The sequence below is a fragment of the Anas acuta genome, chromosome 2, assembly GCF_963932015.1.
Source record: "Anas acuta chromosome 2, bAnaAcu1.1, whole genome shotgun sequence".
Classification (NCBI taxonomy): domain Eukaryota; kingdom Metazoa; phylum Chordata; class Aves; order Anseriformes; family Anatidae; genus Anas; species Anas acuta.
Window position 1 is genome coordinate 1674521 of NC_088980.1, and position 11601 is coordinate 1686121.

At 44.5% G+C, this 11601-nt stretch overlaps 1 long non-coding RNA gene across 2 annotated transcripts; it reads left to right on the plus strand.

Moving 5' to 3' along the window:
- Nucleotides 1–449: 449 nt before the first annotated feature.
- On the plus strand, nucleotides 450–8329 carry LOC137851996 (uncharacterized). Of its 2 annotated transcripts, XR_011093608.1 has the most exons (3): nucleotides 450–677; nucleotides 1427–1685; nucleotides 6768–8329. It is a non-coding gene; the product is annotated as an uncharacterized lncRNA (long non-coding RNA). The 2 variants fall into 2 exon arrangements; XR_011093607.1 differs by having other exon boundaries at nucleotides 1427–8329.
- Nucleotides 8330–11601: the final 3272 nt, after the last annotated feature.

The window sequence follows — 11601 nt, forward strand, 5'->3', positions numbered from 1 at the left end:
TAGATCAGGGTTATAAACCTCCCTTACAACAATTCTAGCAAAAGCCCCCCAGCCTTATAAAGACTTCTTCTTGCAGGAACAATCTCCAGAGGTCAGGAGGTGTTTGTGTCACCAGGTTTATTTAGGAATTTTAACAAGAAGGTCCTTTTATCTCCCAGATTCCCTGATACTTGATAGGAAAAGGACTGGATGCTGGCAGTTTGCTTCAAAAGCTGCCCCATGGGAACAAGTTTAGGCTGAATTCATCTCACTCTGGACCCTTCCAGATGAGCTTGCCAACTGGGACACCTATAGACAATAAAGAAACGCAAAAACTATTAAGACACAATATATGTAACCTGGTTTTAATATTTTTTATTTTTAATTAAAATTTATTAAAATTAATTTAATTAATTTTAATTTAATGTATTTAACCTGTTTTCAATGTCTGCTTTGGATGAGATGAATCACACTCATGACTGAGTAACCATCCTTTCAGTAAAGAGGGAGCCCAAGGCAAGCAGGTGTCATAGAGAAACCTACATTTGATTAGGAGAACTCTGCCTTATTTATCGGGGCAATGCTTTTCTTGGCAAAAAGATAGGAAGAACCCCCACCACCAGAAAGAAGTGGTAGGGCAGTTTTCTGCCCAGAAAGCCATTTGCACTCTTCCAATGGTTCCTCAGGCTGTGGAAGAGGTAAGTTTATTTTATATCTTGATTTAATTTAAGAAAACCTTGAAGAAAACTTTGTCTCCAGGGTTGGAGCCCCAAGTTACCAGGAGAGAGGAGACCCCAGCCCCAAGGCAGAAGTGGATCTGAGAAGGTAACTGAGTTAGGCTGAAAGCCCAGGATGGCTCTGCCCTGCTGGGATGGAGCTGGGGGCACAGCGGGGCTGTTGTAGTTGGATCCTGGACAGCACTGAAAGTCATTTAGTTTTAATTTTATTTTTCATTTATTTATTTATTTATTTTTGGAGGAGAATAACACTACGCTTCTTTCGATGGATTTTACATAGATATTAGTTGCAAATCTACAAACATACCTATAAAATTGGGCCTTTTAGGCGAAATCACTGCACAAACAAAAGTGTTTGCAGAGGAATTAACCTGGCTGAACTGCCGTCTGTCTGGGTCAGGAGCCCACGTCTACCTCCCCCTGCACTGGTGCACGTCATCGGGGGGAGCATCGAGTACTCTCTGCTCTGGCTTTCCTCATCAGCTCACATTGCTCAGGACAGGGCAGCCAACACGGGGAAAAAGGGTTTTTCAGAGGGGATGGGTGGAGAAAGAGCAGTGAAGTCAACAGCAAGGGTGGGCAACCCTTTGTCTACCTTCCCTGGTGACTGGAGATTCAGGATGCTGGGGCAGAAGGCAGTTAATACTGTCAAGAATGGGGGCTACCTTGTCTATGGGAAGATGTTCTGGATGTTTTGTTTTTTTTCCCAGGGACTCATGGATGATCTTGAACTTGTGGCTCATAAGGAACCACGAGCAAAGAGCTGTGAACTCACAGGATTTGCACCATTTACAGCCATGAGGTGTGATGACTAAATAACCATTGATTTGGCACAAAGGTCTCTGATGAACTGCACCAATCATGATGCCCCATCTTCATCCCAAAAGGCAAGACAGCACAGGAGTGCCTTGGTTTTCCTTGACAGATTCTCTTCCATGGATTGAACAAATGTGAAATTACTGGGTGAATGTAAGTGTCCTGATTTACTGCTGGTGTCCAGGTGACAGAGCCCCATGGTGCTAGCTGTTTTGAGGGAACAGTGATGCTGGGAGGACTCGTTCAGTGTGATCAGGGAAGGACCTGACCCAGGTGTGAGGACCTGTGAGGATTTGGGCTGTGCATGTTATCAGGGGCGAGCTCGTCAAGCTGGTGGCTGGGATTCAGGATCAGTGTTTTTTTTTACCTTCCTGCAAGCTTTTTCCCAATTTTCCTGGCCTGTGGACTTGTGTCCTGGGAGCCTGCTTTGGAGTTCACTGAAATCAAAGGCAACATTTGCTCTGCTGGCAGCAAGGGTTGGACTGGGCCTTTTGGGGGTTCTGCCTGCAACCCAAGCCAAGCTCTAAAAAGGGACTTTCTGAGTGCTTGCCTCAGTCCTTTTATTGTGCTTGGCCAGTGCCACAGATGAATTTAGGTTATTTTTGTGCTCTCCTTCTTTTTCGCCCCAACCCGTGCACCCCTTCTCCCCCTTATTCTTCATGGACATGCATCAAAGCCCACAGGGGACATCACGGCGACCATAGGAAAAAAAAAAACCCTGAGCACACATGTCCAGCATTAGTCAGACTGCCGCTCGCGCTGTGCAGGAGGAATTTAACAGATCCCTCAAGATTTTAAAGCAGAATAACAAGCATGTTTGTTTATATTTTTATTTATTTATATATTTTGCTGGAGAGGGCGGGGGTGGGAAGTTGGGAGGTGACCAGCGACCCGTTTTTAAAGGAGCTCTTTCGACATTCCACCCCCTGAAAAAAGAAATCCCCTGAACACGCTCAAAATAGCAAGATAAATAAATAAGTAAACAAACAAAATGTGGCTCACTGCAGGCACCTCCAAAGCAGAGGGACATGAAGTCACATTCCTCCTCCCGTTTTACCACCACAGCATTTTTTTTAAATTTTTATTTATTTTTAAAGAAGAATGGGACATTCAGGCTTTGAAACGGCCAGACAAACTTTAACAGGGGATCAGGTAGGGTGGTGTCTGTGCAGGACATACATGTGGATGTATGTGTGTACATTATTTACAGAGAAGTATTTGCACATAGATATGTCTGCATGTATGTCCACCTGCCTGCTAGACCTAACAGTGTGTCTTTAAATAGAGTACGACTGAAAAAGGGTCTGGTCTGCTCCTGCAAAAATCTCACCCTTAAAAGCAAAGTGAGTAATTTTATGTGCAAAAGCTGTGTGCAAAGCTCTCGTCCACATGGTCCATGGGGGACCTGGAGGCATCTAGCCCTGCCACGTTTGTCACTGCTGGCTGTATGGCCAAGGACAGCGCAGAGCAATGGAGCTCAGCACCCAGACTCCAGCACAGAGATGGTCACCACGACCAGACATCACTCTCAGCCAAAGAGGAGCAGAAAATGGGAAGGGTCTGAGTTAAGAAGTGGTAATTCCTACATAGGAATGTGCAAAAAAAGGAGTAACAGCACAGTCAGAAACAAGAGGCATCCCACCACATTTTGTGACACAGAATTATTAAGGTGTAAAAAACAACCTAAAACAAGCTGTGAGTAGGACCAACCCAAGGAAACAAGTCTGTAATTCTGTTGCAACAGATGCCAAGTTGGAGCCCCGGGTCAGTGACATGATCCCTATTATTCATGGTCGTGAAAGGCCACAGAACATTGCCCTTAGCTTCCAAGACCTGAAAGCTGCTGAAAGTAACAGCTGGAACATGAGAAAAATGACAGGGCTGAGCCCTTTGGGTTTCACCCCTTTCTCCCTCTTGCTTATCTCCCTTCTTCTGACCAGGAACATGACCCTCAGCATTGCCCTTGTAAGACTTGGTTCCGTCCTGTTCTTGCCTAATCACGTACTGAGTTCAGTGATTGTGAACAGCACCTCCCCTTCACAGAACTGCCACATCCTCAGTTTTGCAGGAATAAACTCTGGGCCTCCAGAAGCCTGGGAAAATTGGGAAGCAGAGGGGTGGCAATCCATCCGCAAGGATTACCAAGGAGATGAGTTATGTCAAGTACTAGGAAAAAAGAGAACTCCCAGGAAGCATTAAGCAGCGCCTCTGATGAGAAACGGATAGGAGGGAGCCAAGTGATTGCCGAAGGAAAGCCCCGTGTTGTGACACTGTGTTATATGGGAAATTGATCTCAAATGACCTAATGGTCCCTTGTTGCCTTAGGAAAAAAAAAAAAAAGATCTGTTAATTTGTTCCTGTTAGTTTTTCATGAAAGAGAAGCTGTGAAGGAAAATGAGCTAGCATAAAGAAAGGACTGCTGAAAAGAATTTGCTTCCTGTAAAGTAAGCAGTTTTAAACGAGGGCCTTGGAGCAAGTCCTAGTAAGGACAAACCCCACACTCTCACAAATGGGGACTTTTTACTACTGAAAATTTGCCTGCATGACCTCACGTAAACAGGAATATTAGAGGAGAGTTGAGGTGCTGCAGATACCCAGATGCCCTTTTAGCATATTAAAGGAGAGGAGAGCTGAAAATATGGACACTGATCAGTACCTATGAGTGACATCTGCCCACGTACAGCTGGGAAAAAGTATCAGGGCTCATCAGCACACAGAGCTTGCTGTCTACATGTGAAGAAGACTTTGCTGAGAAATGGGAGAGAGGCAAAAGTCAGGTCTGGGAGTGTCACAGGCAAAGTGTCAAAGTGGCAAACTGCTTGCCAAGTCCTGCCTGTACTGAGGAATCACCATAAATATGGTTTAGTGGGTGACATTGGTGGTAGGGTGCTGGTTGGACCAGATGAGCTTGAAGATCTCTTCCAACCTTAATGAATCTAGGATTACACGCCGTGCTTTAAAGACGAGCATCCTGAGCAACCCAAGCAGCAAAGCACACGCCGAGCACAGCGTGTGCCGAGCCGAACTGGGGCCCGCTGCCTACATCCACAAGACCTCCGTGGGGAAGCTCGTTGGCTCTTCCTGCCTCTGCTGCTTTTGTATCCCTCACAGCCGACTTCCAGCGCGTGCTGAAATCTCCCCAGCCACAGCGCGCATCCCCAGTGAATTCGAAGACAATGCTGCTTTCAAGGAGCAAGAGGGGTAATTACAAGATTAACAATTGACCTTCCCTCATGTGTTTTTGTGTGCATATGGGCCTCCAAGGACAGGATTTGTACTTTCTGTCCTGTTTAGAAAAACATGCTTGACCATATTTATTTTTATGAAGTGGTGTAGGTTTGGCCAAGAGAAAAGCATGAAGCAGAGTGTCCTTGAAGCTGTAAACAGGGGAGGAGCAGATGCTTTTTCCCTCCTGCAGAGAATATGAAGCAAAGGAAAAGAAGAAAAGCAGAGCTGCCCAGGAGGAAGGACTGAAATGTGCAGTTACCTGGTTTGTAAGGGGCTGAGAAGTTCCCTCCTGCTTAAGTTTAAATACAGCTGGATAGAACTTGCATAGGCCTGTGTTTTGTGAGGGACTGCTGGGCTGGATAGAGACCTAGCAAATCTAGTAAGACAGAAAAAGGGAAATAAAACCAGGAAAGGATACGTTCCCCAGGACGAAGGTGTCCTGAGTGATGTGACCTTCACAACCCTAGCAGTGCATCCACCATCAGCAGTCCATGCTTGGCCTCAGGAAGGTGGATATGGGGCTGAAACACCCATGAGTGGCAGGGCTGAGGGAGCAGCACAGGCACTGCTGGAAGTCTCTGTTTGGAGGTGTTTTTTGGTATTTTTCACACAGAACTAGATGGTGAGCCATGAATAAATGTGGGGTTTTCTGGTCTGAGTCCCCTACAAGCCATAAGTGTTGCTGGGAGCCCTTCTGGGAGCCATAGCCTGGAATTGGCATGGTGAGATCGTGCTCAGACCACCTCCGTGTTTTGTGTCTTGATGGTGGGACATAAAATGCTGAGGTGAACCTGGTTGTGTCTGATTCTCAGAGGTTTTGAGTCAATTTACCTCATTTAGTAAATGCTGGACTGCATGTGTCAAAGACATGTATGACAAAGAAGAGAAGCCACTTGGCTTTCTTGTGTCTTGTCCTCATCGTCTTCTGTGGGCAAGAAAGTTGCTTTTGAAGTAGGAATGATGTCAAGACTTGGCAATGTCAGAATTGGCAATGGAGGGGAGGTCAAAACTGGGGAAGACATCAGTTTTGACTAGCAAAAACAGTGCAGAGCAGGGATATAACCGCTGTGGTTTTTAATACGAAGGTCAGTAAGAAAGAAGAATTGTTTAATCTCAAGCAGAATGTCAAAACAAGGGCAAATGAAGATAAAGTGTGCAGGGATCAATTCAGAGGGGAAATTAGAAGGTCTCTAAAAGGTAGAAAATGGACATTTTGGAACAGGTTCAGCAAGAAACAACCAAGGACAGATCCTGGACATTTTTCACATGGTGCTCAATCATTCTGGGGAAGGATGGTGGGTATTTCTGCTTAGGACAGGAGGGACTGGGCCTCTTGGGCTGCTTAGTCCTTCCAGATCCCTGGTGCCTCTGCAGAAGGGTCAAGTTCCAGGGCAGACAATTCTTGGGTGATGCTGGCTTTGCACATTGAATGACAGCGTTTAGCAAATGACATCCACGTAGAAATCCACTTCTGTCTGGGTTACCTGAAGTTACACCAACCCCTTCAGTCTTTGCACACCTTTTTGCTTAAATGGCTGCTCTTCAGATCAACACCTGGCAAATGAGGTGTTGCCAGCACTGTGAGATGCTATTTACCAGCTTACTGCTGAGGAAACAATGAGCAGGAGAGTGAAAAATCCCTTTGACTAAAACAGGAATAAATAAATCCTTGCCATAAACACTGGCAAAGAGCTGAAGAGCTCAGGAACCTCAAAAGGAAAGGCATCTCGAAACAGAATGAATTCAAAAATACACCCTGAAAACGCAAACAGAAAGAGCTTGAATACTTCATTAGTATAAACAAGGTACAGAGAAAGCTGAATTCTCCCAGCTCATTTATTCCAACAAATCCATCTGAAAGCAAGAGTTTTATTTCCCCCCGAGTGCAATTTCCTCTTACATTTTTGGTCAGTATTTCACAGCTTGTCACTTCATTTTCTCCCCCACCCAAAGCTCTGAGAGATCTTGTTTGCAGATGATTGAAGGATTTTATTTTTCTCCTTCCAGATGTGGCTGCCTCTCAGATGCAGTTGATACGACAATGGCACGGCCGTGGAAACAACCTTTTATTCCTCCAGCCTGGGCTGGATTCCTCTCTTGGCAGAGAGGCACCTGGATAGGACTCTTCAGAAGACAAACTAGAACATGAAAGCCTGGTTCTCACCCTGAATTTCTCCCTGGAGGAGTTTGGACAGCAAGTTCAGGGGAATTCATGGGGCAAATCAGGCACCTCTTTGTGTAGGTGTCACAAAACCAACGTGGTGTGGGTGCCACCAGAACCTGGGGTGTCTCCAGCAATAAATGGGAATGAGGAAACGTGCTTCTTAAACACTCATCACCTGGGCTTCTCTCTGTGGCCTCAGGAAGGACTTTTTTTTTTTTTTTTTTTTTTTTTCTCTTATGAGTTCTGTTACTAAAGAACAACAACTCTTAAATCAGCATAAGGTTAACGGGGATCTAATGTCTCCGTAATGGTCTGGATGCTGAAATGCAGATATATAACTCAGCATGCTCATTTAATACCAAAGGCAGATGGTTTCACTATTACAGCTTGTTGCTAGAGAGGAATTTATCTGGTAATCCAATAATCGTAATTGTATTATTTTGATAATAAACAATGAGGCAAATTCAAGGGAGGCAAAGGCTAAATGCAGCAGCGGCTGTCCAATCAGCCTCTGGTTTGTTATACATCATATGATCTTTAATCCTGTTACCATACCAGAAATGGATTTTCAGCCCAGTATAAACCAATGCACCTTTACTGAAGTCACTTTAACCTGGTCAATTTTTGGTGCTTTGAGCATGGAGATACTTGAGTGATTGATGCTGTTTAACTTGCAGTACTCATTTTAAGTGTGAGTCATAAAGGCTGCGATTCCAGTAAAAGACTAGGTCTGCCTCGTATCTAATCAAGTAATTGTATGTAATTGAAGATAATCAGAAGTCTGAGATCTAGAACACATAGCAACAAGGAAGCATGCATTTTAAAAAGGCTCCCACTTACATGAGCACTGAAAGCAAGTATGTTGGCCCCCCCCAGCCCCATGCAAGGCTTATTGCAGGGAAGGAACTCATTCCTAAAGGAGATTGTTTTGTATATTCAATATTGCTTTTAATTAATCAGAAAATGCCCATTCTCCATCGTAAAAAAAAATTCTGCATGTGGGATTTTTCTAGAAGAGATATGGCGTGCTATATTTGTGAATTTCCTTAGTCCACATCTACGCGCAAACATAAGCAAACTGAACCAGAAAAAGACACTCTCATTTCAAAGCAATCATAGTGAGGGCAGCGCTGGAAATTGGAGACTACCATGGAAATGGCCACATGTTCTGAACAAAGTTCTCTCTTTTAATTTGAAGCCCTAAAGAAGACAAGACTTTGCTTTTCACCTCACTGTGTCTGGGGTGAAATTGCCAGAGGCTGGACAGTGAAGAGCTGCAATAACTCGCCTCCACTAGATTTTTACATCAAACAGGTCCCCTTCAATTTCACACAGCATGTTTTCACCCCGAACACGCAACCAGAATCTAATAAAATAAAGTGGTTTTGTTCTGGTTTGTTTTGTACAGGAGCAATGTTTCTGCCATGTACCACTGAAGCCTCTTGCACAGAGAGGTTCCATCAAATCTCAAGTGACATCACTGATGCAATTTGCAGCAGAGACACAGAGTTTTTGGAGGATGAAAGTCTTAAATTTTAAGAGATTACTGACCCACGAAGACCTCTCCTGGATTACTGTGCCTGTAGGAATTTAGCCAGGATGCCAATTGAACCAACAGCCAAAGCACCTCAGGTCTTTGCTTAATCCATTAGATGAGCTCATATTAAGGTGCCAGGCTGGAGGTGGAGTGGTGGGGCACAGGCACATTGGTGTCTTGAAAAGGCATGGAAACAGAGACTTTACTTCAAAATCAGAGAGAGTGAGACCTTTGAAAGTTGGTATGCTTCTTACAAATTCATTTCTGCACCTCCCTTTCTTCCAAGCAACCTTGCACTTTATGAATGCATGATTTTTTTATGATTTTTTTTTAAGCTTCTCTTCAGAGACATAATTTCCAGCTTAATCCCCATAGCCCTCAGCTGCATGTGCCTCCCTTGATCCTGAGGTCTGACTTTCCCCCACTCCCTGCCAAGGTGAGTAAAGTCTGCAGGAGGAGGATGATTTAATGGTCATTGTTTGTCAAACCCTCAAAGCTCCCTCTCTCTGATTATTTGACCGTTTTCCATGGTGCTTTGCTGTGCTGGGAATGGCCTTCACAGCACCCTTGACCACCTCTGTCTTCCTTCTTCCCCTCAACAAAACATCACTTGCTTTCTTCAGTCCTCCAATAGCCAGTTCAGTCTGTCCTAATCCAGATAAATTATTCCTGTAATGGTTAAGGGACTGGTGGGACAGAGGTATTTTTGCTCACCAAGTATCCTGGGACACCGTGGGGTGCCCCATCCTGTTTCTAACCACATCCCTTCCCACCACTCTGGGTAGTGCTCCAAGAAAAGTTCAAGAGCTTGAGATCCTGAAGCCAGGGAGATGTGAAAAATAAAATAAAATCTGGAGCTTTTCAGCCAAGCCTGGCTCCACTGAGCACAGCTGAACGAGTCCCCTAGGACAACCTATGGGCTGTCCCCAGATGAGAGGCAGACCCATCAGAAGAACACCCCGGAGGTCAGCAGAGTCCAGCACCAGCTCTGCATGGTGTCATTTTGGAGCCATGGTCCAGGCAGTGTGTCCTGGTTCTTGTGGCTGATGCTGAGCCACCATCTCACATGGCTTGCAATGCTTGAGCACCCCAAACTCTTGAGGTGAAGGTGCTTGAGCACCACAACTTTCTCCTGAGGGGGTCAGCCTGCTGCCTGAGCCAGATTTTTGAAAAACTGCACTTTTTTTTTTTTTGGGTGGGGGAGGGAATTATGGTGTTTCACAGTGTAAAGCAACAACAAAAAAAAATTACTGTGAAATGAGAACCGAGAGCATGTGATATAACTTCACCTTTGGGGCCATTTTATGTTGTTATTAAAAAAGCTGGAATAAAGGCAGGATAGCGATTCTTGCAACAAAATAAAAAAGAAATACTTGTAAAGGCTTTAATAGCTAGAAACTCTGTTTTATAGCTACACCAAAAGAAAGATCCACTCAACTTCATATCTTTTCACCCTTCCATGATTATTAATCCAGAGGGGATTTAAAGGAAAGGGATTATTCTCCCTGGCTTTGTAACACTACGCTTCCCAAATCGTGACACTTAAATCCACGTGGATGCTTACAGCATGATCAAAGCAGAGGAAATTCAGCTGTGAAGGTGAGATTTGCAAGTGAAAATGTCAGTCTGAGTGAGCCTCACTCAGTGCCCCCATCTACCTGCCCTGTGCCTTATGGGGGTGGATGTTGGTCTGGAGGTGGGCTGCAGAATACAACCAGCCCCCCTCCCATTTTGGGGGTCTGAACGGCTTGCCAAGGGTCTGAAGAAATGCAAACGACTTTCCTGCATATAGCCTCTTATGTGGGGATTTCTGGGCAGGTTATATACCCTGCACACAAATGGAGCAGAATTGGGCTTTGCAGCAAATAAGCATGAAATTTGCTTTCCTTGATATTCAGCTATTTTTTTCCATGGAAGCTCTCAGCTTGGTGCATGCCTTTGCCACTATAATTACTCAGTGAGTACATTAGATTCCTGCTTTTCATTTTCATTCATTCTCTTTTGTTTCAATGCTCTTTTTTTTTTTTTTTTCTTTCTTTTTTTTTTTTTTTTTTCTTTTCACTGAGAAAGGAGCATTCTTTTCTCGCTGCCGGTCTTACATCTAACAACTCACGCTTGACACTTTGGGGTGCTCCTTGCTGGGAGGGTAACAAATGTTTGCAGGAAGCACTGCTGCTTTAGCAGTCTCTGGCAACGTGTCAAGGAGGGAGAGCTGACTGTCAGGAAAGAAGCACATCAACTACTGACGGGCATTATACTTGAGTCCAGGCCAAGTGTCTGAGTCCAGTTAGTCTTCTGATTAAACGAGGGAACGTGCCTGTGGGGCTTCATGCAATTTGTCAGCATGGAAGGGGCCTGGGAAAGTGTGATGTACTGGGAGAAGAAATGCATAGGCTTGCAAAGATACAAGAGTTTTTTTGTAGGAGTATATCAATAGGGTGGAAAAATGAGAGGCTGGTGGTCACAATACCCACATTCCTACTTAAAGTAATTGCATTGTCACCAGTGCATTAGGCTGTTGGAGGCCAGCATCTCTGGGTGAAGCAGTATCTTTTATTTTCCCTGGGTTTATACAGCTTCTGGTACAGTATGTATGGGAGAACAGGAAGGATACAGACTATGCCTGGGGATTTGGGACGAAAGCAAATCAAAACAAAACAAAACGCACAAAACCACACATACAGAAGAAAAAACAACAACAACAAATGAGTTAAAGGATAGCACTTTTGCTTTTTGAAGAACAGTGTGGAGACTGAATGGGCTCAGGCAGAAGGGCTGTCTTGGGGGTGATACATATAAGAACATTGATATACAGAACATATCGATGGGCATATGATGGAGACAGATGGAGGTGATAGATGTCCCTGCCTTTGGCAGGGGCGTTGGAACTAGATGATCTTTAATGTCTCTTCCAGCCCAAAGCATTCTGTATTCTCTGTAAGAATAGGCTGTAGGAACATTGGATGGCTGCACTTTAAAGGTATTTCTATGCCACTATCCCGTCTTTGGCAGGGATCACAGACAAGTGCCCAAGACATTGTACAGAAACAAGACACACATACATAATTTTCCCCTCAGATACTCTTTCAACCTCTGACCAGCTAAGTCCAGGTAGTTTCTGACTGGTAATTTCTGTGTAT